The sequence below is a fragment of the Ursus maritimus genome, unplaced genomic scaffold (genome assembly GCF_017311325.1).
Source record: "Ursus maritimus isolate PB19 unplaced genomic scaffold, ASM1731132v1 scaffold_10, whole genome shotgun sequence".
In the NCBI taxonomy this organism is placed as follows: Eukaryota; Metazoa; Chordata; class Mammalia; order Carnivora; family Ursidae; genus Ursus; species Ursus maritimus.
Genome location: NW_024423344.1, coordinates 33,422,930 through 33,438,555, shown reverse-complemented (window position 1 = coordinate 33,438,555; position 15,626 = coordinate 33,422,930). Strand labels below are relative to the sequence as shown.

The following is a 15,626-nucleotide window of genomic DNA, read 5'->3' as shown; positions in this document are numbered from 1 at the left end:
CCATTTCAGTGCATATCCCAAGAATAACTCAGAATTAATAGTGTAAATGAAGATTATAAAATTAAAACCATGTTGACATAATGCATATTGAAGTAACTTTATTTCAATGGAAATTCGTACAAACCATTTATTTCGATTTGTGAAAATAAAAGTTGGACTTTAATAGTAAAAAATTAATCAAATTACCACATCTACACCGTAATTTTTGCTGTGTGTATTATTATAAAATATTATAAAAAACTAGTTTTTTTTACCCTCTGACTATGAAACTTTTCTCCAAGTCTATTTATGAGGGGATTTTATCAAGATAAAAGGAAGGTGACTTCAGTTTGGGTACAAATGCAAGAACATCTCATTTTCAGAGCTAAATAGGAGTGAACTCTCCTAAGTGTGAAAAGCTATTTCTCAACTAAAATAGGAAAAGATCGGATCAGACCACCTGTGACCATTATCCATATCTAGCACAAATAGCCCTGGTGAGAGAACAAAATCAGTTCATTTTCTTCCTGAGAACAAAGTATATTTGCCAGAGGTTTGTTGTTTCTCTGCCCCTCACTGATATAGAGAAATAATAAGCCAAATTTTCCCCAGTGCCTAAGTCCCTGCCTCACAGTAAATTTAGATACTAAAGAAGAAAATGTTCCCTCCTTCTGATCCATAAACTTGCATTCAAGTTTGTTGAATTGTTACTAAAAGATAATTTATTTAAAAAGTAGAATAACTATGAAACAAGTTTTTCAATTGCAGATTTGTGTGTTTGTACATGTGTGTATATGTATGTGTATAACACATGTATATGTGCCTAAATTTACTCTCAAGTATGTTATATGAAATAAGGTTAATGGGTATAACTTATAAACACATTATTTTATTATTTGTCTATTTACAATTATACTTGACTCAATAGATATTCTGATTATATAAAATAATGAAATTGAGCTCCTTTTAAGTGCATCAAATATTTGGCACTTTTAACACTGATAGCAAATATAACCATGGTTTAAAAAAAATCTGTCCATAATTTCTTAAGAACATTCAAATTTAGAAGGGAATTTCTTGGTCTTTGTGTGATCTTAAGGAAGTAATTTCACCTATCATTTTCTTCATGTTGAAAATCAGCATGTTGAACATTTCCCTACTATGATTACTTCTCAAATATAATTCTGTGATTCAGTGAGTTATCTAAGCACAACACATGTATCAACTTTGACACTTTGATGTTATTTGTCTTTTGAATTCAAGCTTTCCTTTATTCAGTTATGATTTATTGAACATCTATCATGTGTCAGGGTCTATGGTAGACAAAAGAGACAAAATTACACCAAACCCAACTTATCAACATGGAATATGTAATTGAATTATCAGAATAATATGTTTTGAAGAGGTCCTAAATATCACTTAGGGCAGTAGTTATTACAAAAAAGTGAATAATCTGATTCCAAAACATGCTATGAAACTAATCAAATTGTAAATTGTACCTAGTTCTTAGTGACTATTGGACTTTCATATTTCTTGGTTTTTGTTTCAAAGTGTTTATTGTGTTTTGCTTTATAATATATATGTTATATACTTGGTAATACATATAGTGCATTTGTATCTATATGCTTTACATATTGGAGGTTTCTTTGTATTTTTAAAAAATTTTAATTCTAGTATAGTTATCAGTTAACAAACTGTTTTATTAGTTTCAGGTGTACAGTATAGTGATTCAATAATTCTGTGCATTACTCATGATTATCATGATTAAATGTACTCCTAATCCCCTTCACCTGTTTCACTCATCCCCCACCCCCTATATGGTAACAGTCAGTTTGTTCTCTGTAGTTAAGAGTCTGTTTTTTTTTTTCGTTTGTTTGTATGATTTTGTTTTTTTCTTTCATTTTTCTTTATTCATTTGTTTCCTAAATCCCACATATAAAATCATATGATATTTGTCCTTCTCTGACTTATTTCATTTAATATTGTACACTTAGATCCATCCATGTTATTGCAAATGGCAAGATTTCATTCCTTTTTATGGCTGAGTACCATTCGATTGTATGTATATATGCCACGTGCTCTTTATCCATTCATTAATCAGTGGATAAGTGGATTGCTTCCAGATCTTAGTTGTTGTAAATAATGCTACAATAAACATAAGGGTACATATATCTTTTTTTAAGTAGTGTTTTCATATTTTTTAGGCAAATATCCAGTAGTAGAATTACTGAATCGTATGGTAATTCTGTTTTTAATTTTTGAGGAGCCTCCATACTCTTTTTCACCCTGGCCACACCAGTTTGCATTCCCATCAACAGTGTACAAAGGTTCCTTTTTCTCCAAATCCTTGGCAACACTAGCTGTTTTATGAGTTTTCATTTTCACCATTCTGACAGGTATAGGGTGGTTTCTCATTCTGATTTTCATTTGAATTTAACTGATGATAAGTGATGTTGAGCATCTTTTCATGTATCGGCCATTTGTATGCCTTCTTTGAATAAATGTCTATGTCATCTGCCCATTTTTAATTTTATGTTGTTTTGGTTTTTGGTTGTTGAGTTATAGAAGTTCTTTATATATTTTGGATACTAACCCTTTATTGGATATGTCATTTGCAAATATCTTCTTCCATTGAATAGGTTGCCTTTTAGTTTTGTGGATTTTTTCCTTTGTGTGCAAAATCTTTTTGTTTTGATATAGTATCAATAGTTTATTTTTGCTTTTGTTTCCCTTGCCTAAGGAGACCTATCTAGAAATATGCTACAGATGACATCAAAGAAATTACTGCCTGTGCTCTCTTCTAAGATTTTTATGGTTTTAGGTCTCACATTTAGTCCTTAGTCCATTTTGAGTTTATATTTGTGTATGTTGTAAGAAAGTGATCTAGTTTCATTCTTTCACATATAGCTCTCTAGTTTTCTCAACAACATTTATTGAAGAGACTCTTTTCTTCATTGCATATTCTTGCCCCCTTTGTTGAATATTAATTGACATTATAATTCTGGGTTTATTTCTGGGTTTTCTAGTCTGTTCTATTGATCTATATGTCTGTTTTTGTGCCAGTACCAAACTGTTTTGATTACTACAGCTTTGTAGTATATCTTGAAATCTGGAATTGTGATGCTTCCAGTTTTTTTTTTCTTTTTTCTTTTTCAAGATTTCTTTGGCTATTTGGAGACTTTTGTGGTTCCATGCAAATTTTAAGATTGTTTGTTCTAGTTCTGTGAAAAATGCTGTTGGTATTTTGATAGGGATTGCATTAAATGTGTAGATTGATTTGAATAGTATGGACAATTTAGCAGTATTTTGTCTACCAACCTATGAGCATGCAATATCTTTCCATTTGTGTTATCTTTAATTTCTTTCATCAGTGTTATAGTTTTACAGGTCTTTAACCTTGTTAGTTAACTTTATTCCTAAGTATCTTATTATTTTTATTTTTAGTGCAACAGGATTTTTTTTCTTAATTTCTTTTTCTATTACTTCATTATTGGTGGATAAGAATGCAACACATTTCTGTATACTGATTTTGTGACTTTACTGAATTCATACATCAGTTCCAGTAGTTGTTTGGTGGAGTCTTTAGGGTCTTCTCTATACAGTATCATGTCATTCTGCAATTAGCGAAAGTTTTACTTCTTCCTTACCAATTTGGACTTTTATTTCTTTTCTAATTGCTGTGGCTAGAACTTCCAGTACTATGTTAAATAAAAGTGGAAAGAGTGAACATCCTTGTCTTGTTCCTGATCTTAGGGGAAAAGCTCTCAGGTTTTTACCATTGAGTGTGATGTTAGCTGTGGGTTTTTCATAGATGGCCATTATTATGTTGAGGTATGTTCCCTCTAAACCTACTTTGTTGAGGGTTTTTATCATGAGTTGTTGTTGTATTTTGTCAAATGCTTTTCTGCATCTTTTGAAATGACCATATGGTTTTTATCCTTTCTCTTTTTGCTGTAAATGTATCACATTTGATTGATTTGTGAATATTGAACCACCCTTGCATCCCACGAATAAATCCCACTTGATCATGGTGAATGATTTTCGATGTACGATTGGATTCTGTTTGCTAGTATTTTCGTGGAGGATTTTTGCATCTATGTTCATCAGAGATATCGGCCTGTAGTTCTCTTCTTTTGTAGTATCTTTATGTGGTTTTGTTATCAGCATAATGCTGGCCTCACAGAAAGAATTTGGAAGCTTTCCTTCTTCTATATTTTTGGAATATTTTGAGAAAAATAGATATTAATTTGTCTTTAAATGTTTGGCTAGAATGCTCCTGTGAAGCCATCTGATCCTGGATTTTTGTTTGTTAGGAGTTTTTTGATTACTTATTCAATTTCATTGCTGGTAATCAGTCTGTTCAAATTTTCTATTTCTTCTTGATTCAGTTTTGGGAGGTTATAGGTTTCTAGAAATTTACCAATTTCTTCTAGGTTGTCCAGTTTGTTGGCATATAATTTTTTGTAATATTCTCTTATAATGCTTTGTGTTTCAGTTGTGTCAGTTGTTATTTCTCCTATTTCATTTCTGATTTTATTTGAGACTTTCTCTCTCACCCACACTATCTCTGTATTGGGGGGAATCTGGCTAAAGGTTTATCAGTTGTGTTCATCTTTTCAAAGGAGTTCCTGGTTTCATTCATCTATTCTATTGCTTTTTTTTTTTTAGTTTCTATTTTAATCTTTATTATTTCCTTCCTCTTACTGGTTTTGGGATTTGTTTCTTTTTCTAACTGCTATAGGCGTAAGGTTAGGTTTTTACTTGAGATATTTCTTTTTGAGGGCCTGTATTGCCATAAACTTTCTTCTTATAACCACTATTGGTGAATCCTGAAGATTTGGACCATTATGTTTTGATTTTTATTTGTTTCCATGTAATTTTTTGGTTTCCTCCTTGATTTCTTGGTTGACCCATTTATTGCTTAGAAGCACGTTACTTAACCTCCATGTATTTGTATTCTTTCTAGATTTTTTTCTCATAGCTGATTTCTAGATTCATAGTGTTGGAGTGGAAAAGATGCATGGCATGACTTCCATCTTTTTGAATTTGTTGAGACTTGTCTTTGGCCTAATATGTGATCTATTCTGGAGAATGTTCCATGTGCACTTGAAAAGAATGTGTATTCTGCTGTTTTAGGATGCCCTCTTATGAATATATCTGTTAGAGCCATGTCCAGTGTGGTCCAATGTGTCATTCAAAGCCACTGTTTTCTTGTTGATTTTCTGTTTGGAGGATCTGTTCATTGACATAAGTGCGGTGTTAAAGTCCCCTACTATTAATGTATTACTATCAATTACTTCCTTTATGCTTGTTATTTGCTGCCTTATGTATTTGGGTGATCCCACATTGCATGCGTAAGTATTTACAACTTTTATATCTTTTTGTTGGATTGTTCCATTTAATATATCATAGTGTCCTTCTTTGTCTCTTGTTAGTGTCTTTGTACCATTTGAATATGGTACAGTCTTTGCTTTACCATTGAGTATGGTCTTTATCGTTGAAACTTATGGTCTTTGGACTTTGAGACTATGAAGGTAAATGGTCTTTGGTCTTTGAGACCATGGACATATGGTTTTTCCTTTCCAATCAAAGGATCCCCTTTAACATTTCTTGTAGGACTGGATTGCAAATACTCATATAAATATTGCAACCCCACCTTTCTTTTTATTTCCATTTGCATGATAAATTATTTTCCATTTCTTCATTTCAGTCTATAGACTCTTTCTTTAGGTCTGAAATGAGTCTCTTGTAGGCAGCAAATAGATAAGTCTTACTTTTTAGTTCATTCTGTCGCCCTTTGTCTTTTGATTGGAACTTTTACTCCATTTACATTCAAAGTAATTATTGATATGAACTTACTGCTATTTTGTTACTTGTTTTATGGTTGTTTTTGTAGTTCTCTGTTCCTTTCTTTTGCTCTCTTCTCATGGTTTGTTGGCTATCTTTAATGATATATTTCGACTCCTTTCTCTTTATTTTTTCCATATCTTTTACTGTTTTTTTGATTTGTGGTTATCATTATGTTGTATATAACATTTTCTGCATATAGCAGTCTATATTAGTTTGGTGGTCGCTTAAGTTTGAGCCCATTCTTTACTCTCGCCCTCCCCACCCACATTTTAGGTATATGATATCATATTTGACATCCTTTTATTTTGTGAATCCCTTAACTGAGTTTTATAGATATACTTAATTTTGCTCCTTTTGTGCTTTGTACTTTTCTTACTTCTTATGGTCTTTCCTTTCCAATCAAAGGGTCCCCTTTAACATTTCTTGTAGGGTTGGATAAGTGGTCATGAATTCCTTTAACTTTGGTCTGGGAAACTCTTTCTGTTCTGAATGATAGCCTCTCTGGATAGAGTATTCTTGGCTCTTTTTTTTTTTTTTTTTCCTTTTAGCACTTTGAATATATGTAGCCTACAAAGTTTCTGTTGAGACATCTGATAGCCTTGTGGGGCTTCCCTTGTATGTAACTGATTTATTTTCTCTTACTGCATTTAAAATTCTCTCACTATCATTACATTTCTGCCATTTTAATTACTATGTGTCTTGGTGTGGCCTTCCTTAGATTGTTTTGTTGCAGGCTCTCAGGTCTTGGATCTGAATTTCTGTTTCCTTTCCCAAATTTGGGAAGGTTTCAGCTATTATTTCTTCAAATAAATTTTCTGCTCCCTTCTCTCTCTCTCTCTCTCTCTCCTCTTCTGGGATCCCTATAATGCAAATGTTACTATGCTTAATGATGTCAGTGAGTTCCCTGTCTTTTCATTATTATTATTTATTATTATTATTATTATTATATATTATAATATATTTTATATATTATATTTATTATTATTATATATTATATATTATATATATTATATATTATATATTTTCTCTCTCCTGTTTCGCTTGATTTATTTCTATTACTTTGCCCTCCAGGTTGCTGATCCATTCTTCTCCTTCCTGTAGTCTACTATGTATTCCATTTAGTTTATATTTAATTTCAGTTATTGAGTTCTTCATCTCTGATTGGTTCTTTCTTATGTTATCTATTTCTTTGTTAAAGGTTCTCACTGAAGTCCTCCCCTCTTAAGTCCAGTGAATATCTTTATGACCATTACTTTAAGTTCTCTATCAGGCATATTACTTATCTCCATTTCATGTAGTTATCTTGTTGAAATTTGTCCTGTTCTTTCGTTTGGGACATATTCTTGTGTCTCTTCATTTTGTCAAACTGTTTCTGTGTTTTAGGGAAGTCCACTGTATCTCCCGCTCTTGAAAGTAATGGCCTTATGAAGACGGGATCTGTAGTGCCTGTAGTGCTATAGTGCAATGTCCCCTGTTTGCCAGGACCCAGTACTTCAGTTGCGTCTCCTATGTGTTTTGTATGTACCTGACTATTGTAGTTCAGCCAAGTTTGCCTTTATCCCAGTTGTCTGCAATGGCTCCCTTTGCCTTTGTGGGCAGGATTTGGTCCTTGTGTTGTTTGTGGGCCAGTTTGGGGTTGTCTTGGATTTGAGTCAGATCAGGCTTTTTCCAGAGATGAAGTAGCACTGAATTGTAGGGCACTTCCCTGTGTTGTGTACTGAGAAGCTTTAGGGGTTGGATGATATCGGGAGTCAGAACAGATGTCTGCTCCCAGTCCACGGCTGGGGCCTCAGTGAGACTGGTCTGTGTGGTTATTTTCCCATCTCCCTGGGTTAGGAGTCACTTTGGAGTGGTGTTGTCCCCTGTCTGGACTGCTTGCGCACTGCCAAGTTTGTGGCACCGCTTTGAACAAACTCCACCAAGTGTGTATTGGAGGAGCCAGGTCCACAGTAAAACACGGGGGTGGGCTGTGCAGTGCCAGCAAGATCTGTGCAGACCACTGGAGGTAACCTGCAGCCACCAGGGATGAGACAGGCTTGGTGGAGGAAGGGGATCTGCAGAATTGTGTGGGGGCAGGGCAGCAGTGTTAGCAGGAGAGGCCTGGCCACTGCCCAAAACTCCTGCCAAGGCTGGATGGCTGAGGGGGTGGACCCACAGAAGCATGTGGGGGTGGAGCCAGTGGTATTGGCAAGTTAGGTGGAGAGAGTTGTTGCTGTGCTGGTTGCCACAAGTGTCTGTCTGAACAGGCTGGGGGCAGGGGAAGGAAATGATACCTGCCAGCTGTTCGTTCCTGGAAAAGTTTTGCAATGATCCCTGCCCCTCCAGCACATGCTCTGAGATTAGTAAACAAATCTCTTTCCCATATAACCAAGGTGATTTTCAAACTGCTGCTTCTGTGCTTAATCTTTGAGGAGCTTTTTGTTGTGCTGTTCCTTTAGGGCTAGGGACTCAGATTTCTGTCGCCTTTTGACTTTCCCAGAAACAAACCTGCTGGTTTTTAATGTTCTAGGTTTTAACCATATGATTTCGCTGATATGTGGAATTTAAGAAACAAAAAAGATAAACATAGGGGAAGGGAAGTAAAAATAAAATAAAAACAGAGAGGGAGACAAACCGTAAGAGACTTTATAGAGAATAAACTGAGGGTTGCTGGAGGGGAGGTGGGTGGGGAGATGGGCTAAATGGGTGATGGGCATTAAAGAGGGCATTTGTGATGAGCACTAGGTGTTCTATGTGAATGATGAATCACTAAATTCTCCTGAAACCAATACTATATGTAACTAATTTGAATTTAAAAACAACTTGGAAGGTAAAAAAAAAAAGTTTTAGGTATTAAGCCTCACTGATTGTAAGAATTCATGAAATTCAGCCTCTCTGGTTTTCAAAGCCAAGTGTTTTGGGGGTTCATTTTCCCCAAGTGAGTTCCCAGGCCTGAGGTGTGTTTCTCTTCCCTCTCTTGTGCCCAGTGTTCCTCCCTTCCACAGAGAGTCCCGCTAGTCTGTTTTAGCTCCTGGCAGTATCTCCAACCTCCCTACCCTCTGTGGTGTGGCCTCTTCTCTACATTTAGTGGTGGAGAGTGTGTTCTGCCAGTCTTTGGGTAATTTTCTGGGTTATTTACAGATTGGGTGTTACCTAATTGTATCTGTGGAATGAGATCAGTTTAGGATCCTCCTACTCTATCTTCCCTGGAAGTCTTCCACTTACTATATTGTTTGTTTATTTTGGTTTTTTTTATATTGTTTTTAACTCTCCTTTATTTAGCATTGTATCACAGCATTTTCTGAGGTCATTTTTTTTAAAATCATAATTTAAGTACTTTGATAATAACCCATTATAAGGCACAGTATAATAATTTTTCCATATTCAATTTTAGAAGTTAATTTTTATTTCTTTAATGTTAGTAGAAGAGTATAAATAAATATTAATATTACTCATGTTATACACATACCTATATAAATATATATAGGTATATATATATAAAGCATTTCTTTATATTTGGGAATATAACTTTTTATTACACTTTTAACCATCATAAATAATGTAATATTTATGAATAATTCTTTGTTCTAATTATTCATTATTTCCTGTTGATATATTCCATGGAGTGAAAGTCTTCCAACCATTCAAATGTCAGTGAAACTATCTCCCAAAGTCTACAAACTTATGCCTATACAGTTAGCAGGCTTCTCTCAACTCATATAACTTTATAAATTTCTCTAATCTACACTTATTACTGAAAAATAGCATCAAATTGTTTTTACACAAATACAAAATATTGTTTACATGTATTTCTTCAAATATCTGTAGTGGTTCTCCATTTATTAGAAATCTAGCTCTTCTGACTGATATTCAGAATTCTTTCACACCAGATCAGGTTTATTTTTCCTAATATGTCTTCATTATTATTTTCACAAACAAAATTGTATCTGAAGAGTTCTAAGAATCACATGACTTTTACAAATTGCAAGATTCTTAATACTCTCCCGCTGACTTAATTCCCACATGTCTGCCCAAAATTTGAGAATCCATCACCAGCAACCTACCAGGAAAGTTGCTTTTTTTTGTTGTTTTTTGCTTATCAGAATTCCTATAGCATTCACTGATACAACTACACATTTAATGGCTATTTACATTAAAATTCCTTTTAATTTTTTAGTGAAATTTTGGTTATATTTCTTATATACTAACCATGCCAAGTTCTTTGGAAATGAGAGCTTTTTTAAGCCATTATTTCTTTCCATAACATGCAGTTCTGCATAACATATAGTAGACATTTGATAAAATATTGTTCTGCTCATTAGCTGCTTCATTTGCCTATGTATAAGACAATGGTAGTAACTATAATTCTAGACAACAATATGAAGAAAGACAGCTTTATTTTGCCTTTATTCCAAATTATGCATCTCCAACATTTCCTATAACCTTTATTCACCAGGTGAATAGATCCATATGAAATAAATTGAAGGTCCACTTAGATAATTTTACTTATGAAGACCCTGATGGATATGAAAAGTTCTGAAATTGCTATAAAAACAGCCCTCTTTTCTAGACCAATCACTGCCACTTAAAAGCTAGCAGTTCAATCCACTTTATCATCTGTAGAAAAGCTACGTAAATCCTGCCCATTTCTAATGATTATTCAGAGAAACAAATGAAATAATGAATTTTTAAAAATATCTATTAAATATCTATTGAATATATCTATAATATCTATTAAATATGTCTATTGAAATTTTTAAAATATCTATTAAAATAAACTGGCATTTTCCTTTGTGTGTTTTGTCTTCTAACATGTTCAAGATTATACTAAAGTTTCCTGTAACACACATAAGAATTGGGTATATTTGTATTCATAATACAGACCAATTCTCAGAGAAAATGACAGGAATAATCCACCATATGTTTTGCACCCTGTTTAAAATGGCGCTCCTATTGGTTCCGGTTATTGGATAAAGTAGCATAATCAATTTCATGTCATCTGTTATGAAACAACGCAATTTCAAAAAGATAAGAATAAATCACTTCCAGGAATTCTGTTTAAAATGCTAAGGGGAGTCAAAAGTAGTGTTATTTCTGTTTAATGTGATTAACAAATAAGGTCAAATTAAAAATAAAATAAAATAAAATGGAATAGAAGGGTGAGCATGTGTTCAGTTTTGTGGGGTAACTGGTCAGTCATAGTAATAATAGACATAGCCACTACCTGTACTTGAATATAATTATAAATTGGTTTGGGGAAGTATAATATTAGGTGAAAATAAAATAATCTGGAGGATTTAAACAAATAGAGCTTCTTACAAAACTTTTAAAAATTCAAATAGGTGAAGTAAAGAGGTAGTGTCTCTGAAATCTTTTCATCTCCCACATTAGGAAAATTCAGAGAGCAAATTATAAAACAACCTATGAAATGTGTATTTGCTTTATAAAAGTTCTGGGAAATTTATGTATGACAGAGAAAGTCAAAGTCTCTTTCAAAAACAGTCTTCTAAATGCATCAGTATTTGCTGTCATTGCTATGGAAATCATAAATCTGATAACCTGACCTTGAAATATAAAGTAACCCCTCTACTCTTTTTCTCTTACTTAAATCGTCTCAGTTAAGCGTGACAATGAAGGGTAACTGGCACATTTTAGGAATTTATAAGTATTTGTGGAATAAAACAAATATATTATTTAATTATGATTGAGTTTATACTATAAATATATTTTTTGCCTGATGTCTAATAACCAAATGTCATTTAAATAGTTAATCACGGAAACACTGAAATTAAACACTTTATAGTGTGCGGAAAACATTTTTTTGGAGAAAGGTTGATAATCAGTTAGCAGATCTGCTCTTTCCAGTTAGCCCATAAGAACTCTAAAATGAAAAAAAAAAAAAAAAAAAAAAAGCTAAAACGATGTGTCCTAACAAAATAATGGTGCTTTTAGATTCACATGAAATATCATTTAAAGTCATATTCTCTATGAAGTTAAGAGTTTCAGGATGTGGCAAGTAGTCTTTTTTTTTTTTTCCTTTTGTAAGAATATTAACATTAGAAGGAATGAGATGCTGTTGTAATGGGGAGTGTAGTCTGTGATTTTCAAACAGCTGTGGTTTCCTGAAAGCCAACTTTCAAAAATTAGGTTATTTAATTCATCCAATTTTCTGAAAAAAAATTATGTTATCTAGCTCAGATCTGGATTAGCATTTGCACATCTTCTAATCTGTGGTAGGATGACCTCAGGACAGACATCTGTTTGGATATCTTGGATGAATTCACATACAACCATCTGTTCATGGAAGAGTAGCCTCTTCAAAATTGGTCAGAACCTTTGACGAGACATTAAGGGCACAGAGTTTTTCAGTATTGCTGTACTCTTACTATGTTACACTGAAAAAAAACACAAAACAAAACATGAGAATCGCCATGTTCTAGGGTAGATCAATCAGTGGCATATTAATTGAAGATTCTAAATCCTTTCACAGAATGCTTAACTTTAGAGGAGCACCAAATTAAATGGACATATGAAATCTGATATCCATATTTTGAACACATATCTGAGAAATCTATAACAAAAGTAATTATGAACTATTAAAAATATGAACTTCTGATTATAAAATAGCACTGCGTGATATATTTATTTTAAAGGGAATGGGGAAAACAACTGCAAGAACAATAAATCTAAAACTTTTAAATGAGTTGAATTTGCTGGGATTGAGAAACAAAAGCAAAATAAGGCCTATTGTTTTCTCAGTAAATAATAATAAATTTGAAGGATAAAAATGACCCACCAGATTTTCAGAATCATGAGTCTTTTAGATTTTTCATAAACTAATACAACCATGATAATCATATTTATAAAAACAAGAGTGAAGGTTATATCAGAAAATTAAGCATTCTAAGCTACTTGACACTGTACCAACCTACTGGGTTGAGCTGTCTCAAGTGTATTATTATTAGGGCACTCAATATTCTTAGAGAAGGGAATATTTATGATGCTTATTCTATCAGTTGGCATAGACCATCTGTTTTGTGTAAGCATAACCTCTTAAGTAGCTAACACAACAAAGTATCTTTTTTTTAATGGGAGAGTGGGGTTAGGTTTTTGTTTGTGTTTATTTGTACTTTTTCCTTACTCATATAAAATCCACTGTAGGTTTGGGTTATTTAACAAGGAAGCTGATTTTCAATCTGTGGCTCCACCTAAATACATTCTTCTGTGATTACCATTAAGAGAGTAGGGTCTTGCGCTAGCAACTGAATGCACTGGCCAGAAAGAGGCACATGTCATTTCTGTCCCCAAGCTATTGGCCAAAATAAGTGGCATGGCACTATCTAAAGGATGGGGTAGAAAATATAATCTTGTGCCTGAAAAAGAAAAAAAATAATCAGATAATGTGAGCAAACATACATGTATATATGTATGGATATGTATATATGCACATATGTGTGAAATATGTTTGCATGCATATTCTTTATTAGGAAGAAGATTAGACATTAACCCATGTGCCAGTATTTGTTAATACTTAAGTCACATTTTAAAAAAATCAAAGAGCATCAAGTGCTAATTTCACTTTTATCAAAACACTTTCACTCCTATACCATTTCACCTCATACTATACATTATTTTCATTATCATACTATACAGTATTATTTCCACTAAACATATGCCATGTAGGCTATATGGCTTTTAAAACAATTAGAATATTTTATCCCATATATTTTTTTCTCCTATCTTGTGATTTAATTGTGTTTGAAAGACACAAATGGGGTTACTTCAAGTTTCATAGTCAGGGTATCAGGTTTGTTACTTCCTAAATGCATCCCTTATATGTGAAGCACAGTGCTGAGCATGAAGCATTTATTTATTATTATTATTTTATTTATTTATTTCATTGTATACCTTTCTGAATTTTTTCCACAAAGAATAATGGCTTGTTTAATTTTTACTTTTCTCTTGGGGAAAGCAAGCTCCTAAAATAATGTTATTGTTGTTTTCAGAGCCAGGTGTTTTGGACAAAATGAATCCACAGGAAAGACTTCAGGCAACCATAAAATTCAGGTAATACATAATGAATATATTCTTAACTGTATGACTTTTGTAATAGTCCTATTTCAGATAAAGAAATCAGAAAACAAATGTTAACTGTCTTCATTCTACTTACAATAATGGGTGCAGCTATAGTCTTTAGTGACTACTAGAACCTAATTTCAAAGTCTTCCTAGTGCAGGCAATGGAGATAAAGAGAATACATCCTAAAATCTCTAGCTTAGTAGCTCTTGAGATCACTATAAAACATTGTCTATATTCCATTATGGTGTTCTCATATAAGAATACAAATCTAAGTAATTTTAGTAGAGTTTATATTTGTTCAAGAATTTGGTGGCAACTTGGGAGATATCAGCTGGAGTGGCTTGCCTTACTGAGTCTGCAGTGGGAGAGATGCAAAGACCAAAAATCTGATCATTTCATTTCATGGATGATGGAACTGGTGTTTGAAAGAGTTGGGAAGGGGTCTCAACTCACAAAGTTCACTAATGATGGTGCCAGAATTACAATCCATCCCTCCTGATTTATATAGTATATCTTTCATTTTAAAGCAAGGTTTTCCATCTTAAAAAAAAAAAAAAAGCGGGGGGAGGTGTGGGGTGGGCACTTGGGTGGCTCAGTTAAGAATCTGCCTTCAGCTCAGGTCATGATCCCAGCGTCCTGAGATCAAGCTCCGTGTCCCTGCTGAGCTTCTCCCTCTCCAACTGCTCCTTCCCTTGTTCATGCTCCTTCTCTCAATCTCTCAAATAAGTAAAATCTTTAAATAAAGAAAGAAATCAAGGTTTTCAAAAGTAATCATACTTTTGATTAGATTTCCAAACATATCTTAGCCTTTAAATACATTTGTTGCAAATTCTGCCATTTTTAATCAGAGCTCGTTTTACTTGACCAAGAGTATCAAGTAGAGATAAAGTAAGTACTGCCCAGAGAATTAAAAGAAAAACAAGAAATCCATTAATTTATTTAGATAAATAGCCCATTAAAAAAAAATGATTCGCTATCACTGTCAGCATTCTCTAAGCCTCTCACTGGGCGCTAAAAGCAGTCGGAGAAAAATCACACACTGAGGAGGTTGTTAGCAATATAAGTGCATAGTCACTAACCTCAGCTGGATCTCAACACTGGCTGAAAAATTTATTATTACGTTTGTTTTGTCTAGTTTCTGTAGTCAAACTTTCTATCCTCCACACTCCTCCACCTGAGTGGTTCTCAGCAGACGACCTTGCCTCCTACTTGGTAGAACAAATAAAGTCTATCGCAAGCAACCACCTCAGATTCCTGCCACCAAGTCTTCAATTCTACATCTACCTGTACTTATTTTTAATTTATGTAAGTGGTATTTTCCAATAGAACCTATTTTTGTCTGTCAATAATGTCTTCAGGAATATCCGCGTTGGACTGTGTGCGCCTGACTGCATATGTCTGATACTGGCTGCTTCTAACTGCTGCGTTCCACGCACAGTGTTGTATATCCACCGCGGTCTTCCTATTGCCCCAGTGGGGCTTTCTGAGAGGCTTCCAGCGTCCGCTACCATAAACGATTCTGTGATAAACATCCTCAAACGTATACATGTGTGAGGATTATTTTTTAAGTTGATGTATTTAAGAAGCAGGATTTTTACCTGTACTTACCTTGACTGAGTGGAGATACAACTAGAATGGCTTTATTCCTTTCCGTTTTCAGCTGCAGTGCTCATCATTCTTTCATTTACATGGCTGGTAACAAAATTCAGCATGTTCCGGGTTTTCCTGATTGAATGCTG

At 33.7% G+C, this 15,626-nt stretch overlaps 1 long non-coding RNA gene across 1 annotated transcript in view; it reads left to right on the top strand.

Annotated features, from left to right (window-relative positions):
- LOC121101024 overlaps positions 1 to 14,991 on the top strand; it is a 68,896-nt gene extending 53,905 nt beyond the window's left edge. Inside the window, exon 3 of the long non-coding RNA XR_005832892.1 lies at positions 13,815 to 14,991. This is a non-coding gene — a long non-coding RNA (uncharacterized LOC121101024). The remainder of the gene's footprint in view (positions 1 to 13,814) is intronic.
- Positions 14,992 to 15,626: the final 635 nt, after the last annotated feature.